This window comes from Crocodylus siamensis, chromosome 5, assembly GCF_052110815.1.
Source record: "Crocodylus siamensis isolate JL-2025a chromosome 5, ASM5211081v1, whole genome shotgun sequence".
Lineage (NCBI taxonomy): Eukaryota > Metazoa > Chordata > Crocodylia > Crocodylidae > Crocodylus > Crocodylus siamensis.
The window spans coordinates 161426943-161441909 of NC_143399.1; the positions used below are offsets into that span (position 1 = coordinate 161426943).

The window sequence follows — 14967 nt, forward strand, 5'->3', positions numbered from 1 at the left end:
GATTTGACTTCCTGATAGCTCCATAGCTGGGAACTACCTCTGCTAGCACAGATTCTCTGTGGACAGACTACCAGGATAAAAGTGTCTGTCCTGCTGGCTTCTCTGATGAAGTGAACTGGAGTTCACAGAAGCTTGGGTTCTATCTGTCTTATTTAGTTAGTATATAAAAGGTGCGTTTCTACCCTGCCTTCTCTGATAAGGAACACGCTACCCCAGTGTCAGCTCACCCTCCACCATGGCAAGATGCCAAAAGTCGGGTGACCTCTTCCTCCCCCTGCCCACACAGGCCACATGACACACACTATATATTTGACACCCCTGATTTAGGTAGAAATAAGCTAGCCTGCACATTAAGTTAAAAATCTGCATTTACTATCTACTGCTGAGCATGTGTCAAGAGATTTAATACGGGGAACTTAGTAGCCAGCTCTTCCCTCTACCCCATCCTTAGTTGTTTGAAGAAACAAAAAAGTATGACCTCTTTACATTTGTGAACAATCTTTGAACTGTATGAATTGTTACTTGCAGACCTAGTCATATGCTTGTTGATTATATTATTTCAGCAAATGACTATTTTTGGCCAATAAGTTATTTGATTGGAATATAACTGGTTAAATTCTAGTCATCAGTTAATGAATCAGATGCTTGGATTGTCTACATTAATTTCATTCCAGGAATACCCTCTATTCAAACATGCTTAAAAGGATCTTGTCACATCTATTTCTTTGATATTTGTAAATAGATGGCATAAGAAAACATTTCGGGATATAGTTTGCTCAGGCTACTCATTCGAAATATTACTGCATGAATAGGTAATATTCACAATATGATGGCTCACAAGAGACATGGGACATGTCCAGATGAGCACGCATGTGTCTCTGGCCCCACCTCAAACCCCTTTAAGGTGGGGCCAGAGCCATATGACCTGCTCCACTGCAAAGCTAGACTAGAGAGCCACATGGGGCTGGGCCAGGTCCTCACACCCCCACAGGCATAGTGGGACAGAGGCAGGAACCAGCCATGACGCTCAGGTCCCCGCATGCCATGTCAGGTCCTGCTGCCTGGCCAGGCCCTTCCTACAGTGGTAGGACCCAACCCGGTATGCAGGGACCACACACAGCTGAGCTAGGTCTTGCTGGCCCTGGGGCTGCTCATGCCCCAGGGCCAGCAAGACCCAGCTCGGCTATGCATGGTCCCCACACACTGCACCTCACCGGTCTGGGTCCTGCCACTATAGAGCAGTACAAGCAGCCCAGGGCCGGCAGGACCCAACCGGCTCCACGTAGTCCCCACATGCCGGGCCAGGTCCTGCTGCCATAGGAAGTGATTGGCCAGGGGGCAGAGCAGTCCTAAGGGTGACAGGACCTGGCTGAGCCCAGCCCATGGGAACCGCATGCCATGCCAAGTCTTGTTGCCATGGGCCCGGCTTGGCCGGGTGACAGAGGGGCCCCAGGACCGAGGTGGGCCTGATGCCAGGTCTTGGTGCCATAGGCCCAGCCTGGCCGGGCAGCAAAGGGGCCCCAGGACCTGGCTGGGCCCAGCACTGGGTCCTGCCACCTGCCTGGGCCCTTCCTATAGTGGCAGGACCTGGCCCAGTGCATGGGGACCACGCAGAGCCGAGCCAGGTCTTGCCGGCCCTGGGGCTGCTTGTGCTACCTGGCCTGGCCCAATGCGCGGGGACTGTGTGGAGACAAGCCAGGTCCTGCTGGCCCTGGGCTGCTCATGCTGCCTGGCCCGGCCTGGCCTGCAGGGATCATGCGGAGCCAAGCTGGGTCTCGCCAGCCCTGGGGCTGCTCGTGGTGCCTGGCCCAACCTGGCCCAGCACATGGAGACTGTGCATAGCCAAGCTGGGTCCTGCCAGCCCTCGACTGCTCATACTGCCTGACCCAGCCAGGCAGCATGAGCAGCCCCAGGGCCATCAAAATCCAGCTCGGCTCTGTGTGGTCCCCGCGCACTGCACCGAGCCGGGTCCTGCCGCTATAGGGCAGCACAAGCAGCCCAGGGCCAGCAGGACCTGACTCAGTTCTCCGCGGTCCCTGGGCTGCTCATGCTGCCCAGCCTGGCCCAGCATCCAGGGACCACGTGGAGCTGAGCCAGGTACTGCCAGCTCTGGGCTGCTCATGCTGCCTGGCATGGCCGAGTGGCATGAGCAGCCCCAGGGCTACCAGGACCCAGCTCAGCTCTGCATGGTCCCTGTGTGATGGGCGAGGTCCTGCTGCTATAGAAAGGGCCCAGCTGGGCAGCAGAGCAGCTCTAAGGGTGAAAGACCCAACCACCCTGGCACACAAGGACTGCGTGCTACACCAGGTCTTCTTGCCATGGGCCTGGGTTGGCTGGGCGGCAGAGTGGCCCAAGCACTGTGTCTTGCTGCCATGGGCCCAGCCTGAATGGGCAGCAAAGGGGCCCCTGGACCTGGCTGGGCCTGGCCCGTGGTCCCTGCATTGGGTCTTGGTACCATGGGCCCAGCCTGGCTGAGTGGCAGAGGGGCCCCAGGATCCAGCTGGGTCCCATGTGCCATGCTGGGTCCTGCCACCATGAGACCGGCCCAGCTTGGCGCACAGTCCCCCCACTGCTGTGAAAGGTCAGTTATGGGCCCTGGGTGGGGGGGGGCTGGGGCCCTCCAGGGTGGAGCTGGGACTCTGGGCAGGGGGGCTGTGGCCCTCCAGGGGTGAGCTGGGACCCTGGGCTCAGGGGGGAATTCCATGTGCTGGGGGGAGCTGCACCCGGTGGGGGCCAGGGGACCCACCCCTCCTGAGCAGCCCCCTCACAAGTTCCCCAACACCCACAGTCCCCCCAGCAATTGCCCCACACCTAGCCACAGACCAACCCACATTCCCCAACACACACCCACACACCTTCCCCCACAAGTACACATCAACACATATAGGTATTTAGAATTTATTTTTTCATGATGATAGAGATAGTTGTAGGCTTCCAAATTGCTTTAACATTGTAAATATACCAATAAAGCATTACCCAACTAATCGCTGTCCCTCTGTCTCTCACACTCTCTCTCTCTATGGGGGTGGGGGTGCATGTGTAGAGTGGTTTTTTGTTTTAACTTTGGAAAAGCATGGATTTGGGGGTATTTTTAAAAATGGATTTGGGATGCTGCTGCAGCAGTCCAGCTGGCACAAGGGATAGTGTCCCCAGGTACCAATTGACTGGGCCCCAGAAACTCCTGTCTATTTATATCCTTCAAGTATCCTTCCATTATTGTGGGCTCTAAGGCCCACCTGGCTAACTAATAGACCCTACTGTGTGGGGCCAATGGGTAAAAGATACAACAGAATTCTTGGGACAAAAAAAGGCAAAAAACAGGATAGGAGTGTTTTGTGGGTCAAAGGGTCAAAACATGAAAGTAAGTACACCTGAGAGGACACCAAGCACAGCCCCCCAGGCTACACCTACTGGTCCTCAAAGGCATCCAAGGAGCCAGTGGATGCCACCCACTGGTGCTCCAGCCAGAGATGTGGCCCTGCAGTCTCTGGGCACCTTCCCAGCCAGAGCCTCCTTCCTGGTCAAATACAGGGCCCATTTGGTCAAGGCAAGGAGGAGGCTGACCAGGAGGTCCTAGGATTCGGTGGGGCTGTGGATGGGGTGACCAAAAACAAAAAGGTGGGGGGTGAAATTCAACCAGAACCTCAAGAGGAGGGTCTGGATGTGGAGGTGAAGGGCTGCAGCCTTGAGGGTCACATGTGCCAGGGTCTCCCTCTGCCCACAGAAGGTGCAGGAGACCGGAGTGTTCGTGAAGCTCACCACATACACACTTCATGGAGGAGCCACCAGCTGAGGTCCTCAGTGGCTCGTGGGATAAGCATGGAGTACAAACTCAGCCACTGGGGTGCCCCAACCATGCCCTCACTGAGCAGGTGTCGCCAATTGGTGTCTGGCCAGGATGCAAGGGTGACGCGATGGACAGTGCAGTGCACAAGCATGTAGAGGTGACAGCAATGGACGGTGGAAAAATGGACTGGTCTGGTCTCCTCCAGCTGGCTCAGGTGGTGAAGCAGGGAGCATCATGAAGCTGGGTGAGGCACCGGCCCCACAACAAATTCCGGTAGGCTGGAAGACATTGGGAGGATGGGGAATCACCGCTGTGCAGGACCTGGTCAATAAAAGGCAGGGCATCAGGAGGTAGATTTCACCTCCTGGACCATATGGTAGGTTACACATGTCATGGGTAGACCCACGCACCGGGCCAGCACAGCGGGGTCCACCCACTCCTGCCTATCGTAGTCTAGGAGATCTCCAATATGGGTGACACCAGCCAGAATCAACCTCTGTTGCAACCAGGGCACCTCTGCCATTGGCACCTCCAACTGGGTGTTTCAGAGATGGAGCTTGATGAGCAGGTTGGCACCCTGGGCAACTGTTGCAGGGGACCAGGAGGTGGAGACAAGCCTCCAGGTCTGGAGAAGGTCCTGGTACAAATCTGGCAGCCCTTGCAACTCCTGCAGGAGAAGCTCTGCAGGCTGAGGAGCTGCCAATCATATCAGAGCCCCTGGAAGTGGTGGAAGAAAGCGCGCCCCAGGTGGCCCCATGCCATGTGGCTGCCAGCACCATATAACAGTTGCTGCAGAGCCTGCAGGCAGAATGCCAAGACCTGGCTTCTCAGGCAAACCAGGCCCTAGCCGCCTTCCTGCAAGGGGAGGCTCAGGACCTCTGCAGCGACCCAGTGCTGTCCTGGCCAAAAAAACTCGAGCACCCATCTCTGGAGTCGCCACCAGGACCTCAAGGGGCACAGGCAGGGTGTGTATGAGGTGCCAGAGTATGGACAGGACCAGCTGGTTTAGCACCAGCACTCTCCCACGGAGGAAGAGACATCGCCCTGTCCATGCCCAGAGCCACTACACCACCCTTGCCTACAGCTAGGGCCAGTTCTCTAGTGAGGAGGGGTCTGTGGGAGATAGGTAGACCCCCAAGTACAGCAGTGAGCCTATGCCCCAGTGGATCCCGTGGAGCATAGGTGGGAGTAAGCCTACTTGCCACCTGTCACCCACCACCAGGCCAAAGCTCTTAACCCAGTTGACCAGGGCAGAGGAGGCCACTGAGTACAATGCCTGGCAGGCCTCCACCCACACCAGATCACCTGAGTCCTGGACATTCTGCAGAGGCGTACAGCACCTGGAGAGCCCACACGAAGTGGGGCCCAAAGCCAAAGGCCCGCAGCATGCCTGTGAGGTACCCGTGATCCACTCTGTCAAATGCCTTCTCCTCGTCCAGGGATAAGAGGGCAAAAGACAGGCCCTCCCCATGTGCTAGCTCCAGGGGGTCCCTAACCAGGTACAGGTTGTTGAAGATGGAATATTTGGGCACCATATACTTCTAGTCGGGATGGATCATGTCCATCAGCATGGACCACAAGCGCAACGAGATGGCCTTGGCTACCAGCTTGTAGTCTGTGCAGAGGAGGGACACAGGACACCAATTCCTCAGGCCACAGGGATCTCCCTTCCTCAGCAGGAGGGCAGCATGGCCCTCTGGCATGTCACGGGGAGCTTCTCACTTCCCTCAGATTCAGCCCAGACCGCAGCAAGGTCTGGGCCGAGGACGTCCCAGAAAGCCTGACAGAACTCCAAGGTCAGTCCCTTGATGCCTGGAGCCTTGTTGCCAGACATCAGGCAGAGGGTGGCTGAAAACTCAGCCAGAGTTAGAGGAGCTTCCAGCCAGTCCCAGTCAGCCACGCTGACCTACAGGCTTTGGCATCAGTCAGCTCCAGTGAGAAGAGCTCTTCATAGAAGGCCCATGCATGCTGGTGCATCTCGCCTGGATCCGTGAGTGGGGTGCCGTTACCAGCCAGAAGGCAGGTGATGTACTTCTTGGCCCCCTGCCTCCCCTCCAGGGCATAGAAGTGGGACCTGCAGTCCATCTCCCAAAGGAGCTGGACATGTGAGCAGACAAATGCAGTGCAGGTGTGGTGGTTGTTCAGAGCATGAAGTTCTTCCCGCCTCTCCCAACACTCTCCACAGAGGGACAGGTTGTTTGGGTTGGTGGCCGGTCACCTCTCCAGCTCCAGCTCTAGCCTCCACATAGTGGAGGCTGCAGAAAGCTCTGTAGGGGCATCTGTCCCCGCCCCCCAGAAGGTTCCTACCCTGCCATTGCTTCACATGTGGGGCTGGTGAATCTAGTAGGGGCAGGCTGGGGTTGTGGGGCAGAAAGGGGATAGGGAGGAAGAGAGCTGAAGCTCATTGAGCCACAGCCCCACAAAAGAAGAAAAAACCCCAGGAGGCCTACGCTTTGAGAATGGGGGGGGAGGGGAACACACACACAAGGTCCAGGAAAAATCGAGCTGGCTTCAGCCACACAACCAACACCAGGTCAGGAGGAGAGGACCACAGGACTTACCATACAAGGTCAAAAAACACACAGGGAAGGCTGCTGAGGCAGGTGTAAAGGATGGCTGGAGCAGTGGAGGGGCTTTGTTTGTTAAAGATCTGTCCAAAAGCCCCTCAGGCCTCCAGGCGGTCACTCAGCAACACAGCAGTAGGCAGGAAGACAAATCAAGATCAGATGCAGTGAGGTAGCTGTAGGGGAAGGTAGGAGCAGTCAGTCAATTAGGTAGTGATCCAGTCCAGGTGTGGTGTCAGGTGGTGCAGCAGGGAATCTCCCTCTCTCCTGGGAGGGGGCAGCAGCAGAAACAACGGCAGCAGCAGCAACAGCAGCAGTGATAGTAGGAGCCATCCAGTTCAGCCACTTAAGGTGTGCTTCTGGTGAAAGTGGAGGTGAAGGTCGGGGAGGCCTGCCAAGGCAGCTGAGGCAGGCAAGGTTCCTTTAGGCTCTGGCCGTGATGGTGGGAGAGGGGCCCACAGGCACTGCAGGCTCCCTCCCCAAGCTGTCCTCTGACCGCAGCTTCGCAGCGGGTTGGGCAGCAAACCAGAACAGGGCTGCAGAAGCTGGGGTGCAATGCTGGGGTGCAGTGCTGTGGGTCTCTCCCTGGGGGCAGCAGCATGCAGCAGAGGACCCCCCCTGGGGGGAAGCAACAGCAGCAGCTGCCCAAGGCAGGAAGGGGTACGGCCAACTTCTCCCCAGAAGCTCCTGAGACCAAGCTTGCAGCAATCGGCCACAGCAGCAGCAGTCTGGGACAGGAAGGGGCATGGCCAACTTCCTCCCAGAGGCTCCTCCCCCAGAAGCTCCTGAAAGTGAGTGGCCCTGAGCTGCTTGCCAGGGCAGCTTTTTGTATGGATGGGGCCAGGACAGGGCAGCTTTTTTATACTGCTGGGGACAGCACAGGTGCTGGCCTCAGGCTCTAGCTCCACCTGGCTGCAGATCCAGGATGAGCCAGCCAGGGTTATTTTGCCCCAGGTGTCACAATTTGCTCCACAACAAAGTGCATGTCTAAGCATGTGCACTGAGGCAAAAAGCCCTGGCTCAAATTTGCTCCACTTCTATCTGAGCTGCTGCAAGTGCACATGGTTGCATGTGTGGACATGCCCATGTGGTTTATTTCTGCTCTTTGTTTGGATGACTTCCAAGTTAGAAGGAACTTTCAAGATGGCCATGTAAACACTTTTCACACACACTCATGTGCATATTATATGACTATATAACATTATAACATCACATTATAGTAACTAAAGTACTCAACCATTTGCCATCACTTTTGGCAGACTTTCATTCACAGATGTCCACTGGAGCAAGTTCAGTTTTTAACCTTCAAAGATATTTGCAAGTGCCTTCCGCAACAATCACTTAAATTAAGTTGAGAGTCAGAAATGCAAGTAGTGAAGCTATTAAGGACATGAAGCAAGCATCCTGGATGATCTATGATCTACCTAGGCTGATCTATAATCTTTCCAATTTTTATATCCAAAAGTAAAAATTACAGAATGACCAGTTGCTATATACAGTATACCTCGTCTTTTCAGAAGTCACTTTTGCTCAAATAGAAAAGTCACTACACTTACGCAGATAAACAAGTCAGAAGCCATCATACATATGCTAGTAACATTATAATCTTACTGGAAAATAATAACTAAACAGATGCCTCATAACCAGATTTTTCCTAAAAATAAAGATGTCTGATATGTTTTACACATCACTCAGACAATACCAGCAAAAGCCTTTTGAAAACAATGAGGCCTCTTCTGCATATAGGTGGAAGCGAGGGTAATCTGTTAGAGTGGGAACAGAAAATAAGGTCATCTCTTTCAGTTAAAGTTAATTATGCCCTAATATTTCCATTCTTCGAGTAATGTATGAACATGTGCAAAATTTTCTACAATGCAACTATTACCTAGAGCAATGTAATATTTTCCCCATCTTCCAAAACATATTGCTGAGAGAAGCATTTGTCAGTGCTGCTTTTAGCCTGTTCTCAAGATGACCAAAATTGTCTCTCTCCATTCTAAGTCACATTAACTTAAAATCAGCTTGCTGCACCTGAAAGCCTTTAGATAAACAAACAAAAACAGTCTCATTGTTCAAATTATTCTGGGGGGCAAAAACTGAAAGTTATATTGAATAAAGCATAGAATGCTAGAAAACCAAAACTGCAAATTTTAAAACCCAGATTTAAAAGCCCCGAAATGTTTATTACATTTACATTGGTCACGAACATAAGCTCAAAACACAAAAGGTCCAAAAGAAAAAGCAGCTGAATGGAATCACAAAGCATCTTTGAGTAATTGAAAGATATGGCTAAACATCTGTGCAGTTCCACCAGTTTCAGTAGGGGTATATCCTTTACACAAGCTAAAAAGGCTACGGTTTTCAGGTGCAGGCACATGACAGTTGCAATGGATTATGTACCCTGGATGTTATTTCACTGTGCTTAGTAATAAGTAAAAAACATGTGACCTTTTGTCCATATGAGATGCCCATGGTAGTGACTATTATACCTCCTGTGCACTACATGGTAGAGTAGACAGCTTGCACTGAAAATAATTTAACTATGGAGACAGTGGCATACCATGGGTCTCCGGCACCTGGGGCCCAACACTTGCACTTGTGCTCCCGTTCCCACCACCCCCCCAACCCTGAGACAAACCAACTAGGGTGCAGGGTACAAGGCAAATCAGACTATGCAGGGCCCCACCTCCCACCCCACAGCACTTCCACAGGGGAATTAGCAGCACATCACACTGGCCATAGGGGGAGGCACAGTGGCTAGAATTTATGGCCTGAACAGCCAAAGACGGCCACAACCCACCAGGTGGGAGGGTGAGCCACACACAAAACGTGAGAGGTGCTGCAGCCTCTCCAGCTGGCACCTCCCCCTGCCCCACCCCCAAAGCCGGTGCCCAGGGACTATGGCCCCCTACCGCCTCCCCCCTGCATCAGTACGTCACTGTAGGGAGACCAACATGCCTCAACTTCTACATAGGTTGAGTTACTACATATTTTTCAAGGGGCAACTGTACTCTGGATTTGAAGTCATTTACTACTTGGCAGGACCAAGCGGTCTGCTTTTGATTACTATGAAGTAAGTGTGTCCACCACTTTAGTAAGGCATGATTCTCCATTGCTTTGTACCTTGTGTATTCATTTAGATTAATGGTGGTTGTAAAATGCTACTATTACAACTGACTGGAGAAAAAGCATTTTACAACAATTTAAATACTTTCCTGTTCCAAACACTACATGAATCAGTATGTCTTATCACTTACACATACCACATTTGACTCCAGATATTCTGATCTGGCACCACTTTATAGCCAGTTTGAAGAGGCTGAAAACAATCAGTGGCGAAACACCACCTACGCATTTTAGGAATACCTTTCAAAATAATTCCATAAATACTACATATGCCATAAAATAGAGTTAGAACCCATGAACTATTAGCTAGAGCATCCAAAAAGGGTTCATGGTTTTCCTATAGTAAGGAATTGGGTCAGTTCAGTTATGACAGCATTCGTTCCATACCATACAGGAAGCTTGTGATAGTTTCTGTCTAGCAAAGAGAGAACTCAGCCTGGCACTGAGCGGAGACTTTAGGCACAGTGGGCATTTTTACACATGCTCTGGGAGTGGGGGAGGGAGTGCTTTAATTAGAGCAGCTACAAGAGCTGCTCTAATTAAAGCACCCGGAGCATCTCATGTATTATCATCCCTGAACTGTAAAAAGGCGGGGGCTCATTTTAACTGAAGCTCATCAAATGAGCTTTAGTTAAAGTGCCCCCATCACTATTTTGCACTGATGCACAAGATGCAGAGGCTGGCTCAAGCGCAGTAATTACCATGCTCCAGCAAACTCGATTGAGTCTGCAGCCTCCAGGCTCATGTATAGACACCCAATGGCACCATGTTTTGCTACCATTCTTACAGAAGTAACTTAATTATAGCTCTGGCTGGGGTATTATGATCCCAGCACTCATTCCTGCCCAGGGCAGGGGTTTGGACTTGATGATCTGTTCAGGTCCCTTCCAACCCTAGAAACCATGACACTATGGACAGAATAATTCAACTGATTTACCACTGGCAAGGCTGAACTGATATAACTGTTTTGTCTATCCACAAACACCAGTATAGGGATGGAGCTGAACCACTATAGACAAACCTATTTCATGCTGGTTTAAAGCTACAGTGGTTGAGTTACATCTATACCAGTATAAGAATAGACAGACAAACCAGTCATATTGGCTCAGCTGATGTACTCCTGAGCTATAAGTGTCCTCTCACCTTTTAAAGCATGTATCACTGCATCTGTGTGTGGCCTCAGCGTAATGCAAAGTTAACTTCAAAGTATCTGAATTTCCTTAATAATGGCTGCTTGAAAAATATTTCAGGAGGAAACTTGTTATATTAACTGAAGGTTCACAACTCTATGTTCCTTCTTTCTTGAATTAAATGAAATTTTCTCTATGTGTTAAACTTTTAATAAGGTAGAATTTAGTTCTACTCATTTTGGAATTTTTTCCAAGATGATTAGCATTTCTTTTGATAGGAGAAGCCTGGAACATAACTATGAGTAGAATTAGTTAAAAAGGAACCAGTTCTGGTCTCTTGTACATGCCACCTTGTCCACTTTGATACTGGGCCTTAAATATATGGAATATTATTGCACCTGTGTGTTTCAGACTGTGGGGGAGGGAAAAGAGGATCTTTAGAGCTAATTGTTCACTGTTTAGTTGTTCATTATGTTGGTTGAAAAGCCTAATTTAGGATTCCATTTAACAAGCAAGGCTGCCAGTACACATCAAGTTATTTGTCATTTATGTGACAAAATAATTCATGAAGGGATTTAAAATTGTATCTGATTTCCCTGTAGCTAGCTGCAGTCTACAATACTTAGGAAACAGCTGCATGAAAGCACTTGAGGCTGAAAAATAAATGTAGTTTGATAATAAAAAAAAATACCCTGAAGACTTTAAAATACAGTCAGTCATTCTGGGGAGATACTCAGCATTCTTGTGAAAACACTACAAATCCAATCTTGTAATACTGCATGTAAAGTTTCAGTGTTTTTGAAAAGCAGGTGACATTAATAGACAACCCTTGGGTAGTGTGCATTTTCAAGAGAACTTACATAATTCCGGACAAAAAAGGTGCCATGTAGACAACCAATAAGAGAGAGGCTTTCAAAGTGCTGTATTTTTTCAAAAGGAATCAATTTTTATCTCAGGCATACATTTGCACCTTTAGACCCCCAGATACCTTTAACAATTTGCCTAAAATGCCAGACTGTTGACCCAATAACAAGTTTGGGTGCCTAAAGCACAACTTGGGTATGACTGTAACAGCTAGATCCAAAATCATGGTTCAACATCTTTTTCCCCACCTGAAGCAGCTGCCACCTAAACCCACGAGGTATCCAGAGTTCTGCACGTGTCCAGAACTACCCCAGACTGAGCAGGGTATCTTCTGATCAAGGTCCAAAAGTTGGACAGCCTCCCATCCACGTCCCCTGAGAGGCCAACCCCACAGCACCATAAAATGGCATTCTCAGAACATGACCCAAAACTCAGAGAGAATCCAGCCCAGCCTAAAACGCAGCTAGTGACAGTGACATGGTCTGGAAGAACATTTGCACCCAAAATGGGAGACCTAATCTTAATTTCTTCACACTAGGGAGGAAACCACCTGCCTACAGGCTAGACCTGGTGTGCGCAGTCCACCTCTCCCACTGACGCTAGGACATGGCAGGAAAGAATACAAGCTCACAGGGTCAAAGAGAAAAGTGTAAGAGGGGGCATAACTTTGTATTCTAGTGCAGTAGCATAACAATCAGTGGACAAGTAGGGCATTAGCTCTTGGCACTGCCTAAAAAGGGCATGCTTTTCACCCTCCAGTCCCGCCCCCCACCCCACCCCTTCAACCTGCACCTTCCTGAAGAACTTCTGGCCAGCAGTGGCAGTACAGGAGTGCAAGTGAGGAAGGGGAATTCTGAGACATGTCACCTCCTTTTTTATTGCCGAAATATTATTATTTTTTTTTTTTGGGCTGCTTGAAATGCATTTCAGCTCCAGTCACTTTTCCAGCACTGGGTATTGCTATTGCTGCTTGCTAGGCTGGAGCCAGAACTGCAGCTGCTGCAGGAAAGGGAAGGATACAGAAGGGGGAAGGGGACTGACCAGCAGCACCTCCGGTCTAATAGTTCAGGCACTCTCCTAAGAAGCAGACTTCTGGTTCCACTCCCTACTCCCAGGACAGTATAGACATTTTTTCTTTAAAGAGTCATTGCAGAAAATACGTAAACATCTTTGAAAAAATGGCTTTAGCTCTTTATCCTTTTCTTGAGTCTCCAGAACTGCAGCCCTCTCTGGCGTTACATACTGTTGGGAAAAGGCTGTCAACAAGAATTGTATTCCAGTAGATGCAGAGCCCAAATGTAAAAGTCAACAGGAAAGAGACTGCTGGTTGTCGTGACAAAACAGTTTGACCTTACAGTGCCAAACGGGAATCCAAGTTTTTCTATGGCCCCGTCAAATTCAGACTAACCATTGCAAAGCTCCTGAGCAGCATAGCTCCTGGGCAGCATTGTGACAATTGGCATCATTAAGCTAAGCAAGTTTCACTAAGCTATAGTGCTCTTATCTCTAACCCAAATGAATTCAAAAGGCATTTTTAAAAAGAAAAAGGATACATATGATATTTATGAAAGGTAAATTGTAATTGTTTTAATTAAATGGCCTTAATTATTTAAGATTCTCTTTCTCTTCTGATTTATGGCAAAACAAAACCAAGATAGTATCTTTTTTCCTCTCATTGTAAATATTTCATGCTGAAAATTTTAAATATTTATGTATGTTGGGAAAAAATAGAAGTTATGACAAAGTAGGATTACTTTAAAACACAGCTGGTTCTGTGAAGTTCCTTCCTTAAGAGTATAATTTTGAATATTTCCTTTATATTCCAAAGTCTGTTTTAGTCTATTATCTACCCAGGTGGATAAAAAACACTAAAATGGTTAGAATTCACTCCACTCCATTTCCCACTTCTCCTTCGGTTGAAAGAAATTCTTTTTAAGTATAAGGCTTTGATTGCTCCCTTTGTCCATGAAATCAATTGAATCAGTTCAGATGTGAAATTAAAATACTGATCAAAAAACAACCAAGTAGTTGAAATATAGAATACAGTAGCATCACCCACTGGTTTTCTTAATCATGACTGTAGTGTTGAGCTACTTTCACTCACATACATACAACTAGAACTTCTTTTTCAGTAGCTTACCAAACATTTGCAAGCTATATCTCCATGAATGTACGTATGCAGTGTGTGCACATGAAGTATGTACACACAAAATGTGATGCTAGATAACTTATAAGTTCTTGAGGTCAGGGACCACAGTTTTCTACTATGTGTTTATATAGCATGTACCTCAGTGGAGCCCTAAGCCTGGGACCTATAGATGCTGCTATAGTCTTACAAAGAGTTTCACCACATTATTCATGAGTAAGTATTTTGGATTATTCCAAATCCACATTTTCCCTGAGATCATGCAGACCAACCACCAGATCTGTAAAGCATGCATATATCTAAAACAGGATTTAGGGTGGAATTTAGGCACTCAAAACAAGAAGTGTGATGCTGAAAACCCTGTTCAGCTGCTGTCTAAACCCTTAGGCCCGTAAACTGTTCACCAGAGCGCCCCAAGGGATGATGAGGTCGAACGGTCACAAACTCTTGCAAGACCGTTTCAGGCTGGACATAAGGAAGAATTTCTTTACTGTCTGAGCCCCCAAGGTCTGGAACAGTCTGCCAGCGGAGGTGGTTCAAGCACCTACATTGAACACCTTCAAGAGTAAATTGGATGCTTATCTTGCTGGGATCCTATGACCCCAGCTGACTTCCTGCCCTTTGGGCAGGGGGCTGGACTTGATGATCTCCCGAGGTCCCTTCCAGCCCTAATGTCTATGAAATCTATGAAACTCTGATTTGACGGTTCCCCAGGTTGTACCACTGCACATGAGTACAAGTCCTCAAGGCTTGGCAAGACTCAAGTTCAGCACCTAGCTCATGTCCAAGCCGAATCCAGAAGCTAGACATTCCTCCCTATAAGTCTAGACACACTCAGAGAACACCCCATTTTATGCAATGGCTTTGTGGCTAAAATACTTGCATAGGGTTGCTCTGAAGCTTCCAAGAATTAGATACAAGTCTCCAGGACACTGCTGAGAGTCATTTGGAAGATAAATGATAGGACATTCACTAAAATAAATCTGATTTATACAGTAGTTTAGTGGGGTTTAAAAATGTAATAGCAACGTGAATTCTCCTTTCTGACTTAAAGTCTACGCACCATAATCCATAACTGATATATCCAAGCACATGGGCACATTTGCATTGTGTCACGGGAATATTGGCATTCCAGAAACCTCCCAGAATAGATTCAAACCGAGTAACAAGGAAATGGAAAACCAAACATCCTTTAGTCTGAAGTGATTGAAACCTACTTCTGCCACGTTCCAGGAGTATGTCCTAACCATTTTAGGTTCTGAGTATGGGCACCCATCACCTTTCCTGTTCAAGTTGTGAAACTATGCAGAAAACTATCCCAGCTTTATTAAACCAGAGACATTGTGAATT

At 48.8% G+C, this 14967-nt stretch overlaps 1 long non-coding RNA gene across 1 annotated transcript in view; it reads right to left on the reverse strand.

The window, feature by feature from the left end:
* Positions 1–2896: 2896 nt before the first annotated feature.
* The window catches only part of LOC149864838 (uncharacterized), a 30717-nt gene continuing 18646 nt past the window's right edge, over positions 2897–14967 (reverse strand). Inside the window, exons 2-3 of the long non-coding RNA XR_016442654.1 lie at positions 6349–6527; positions 2897–4108 (exon numbers count right to left, since the gene is read on the reverse strand). This is a non-coding gene — a long non-coding RNA (uncharacterized LOC149864838). The remainder of the gene's footprint in view (positions 4109–6348; positions 6528–14967) is intronic.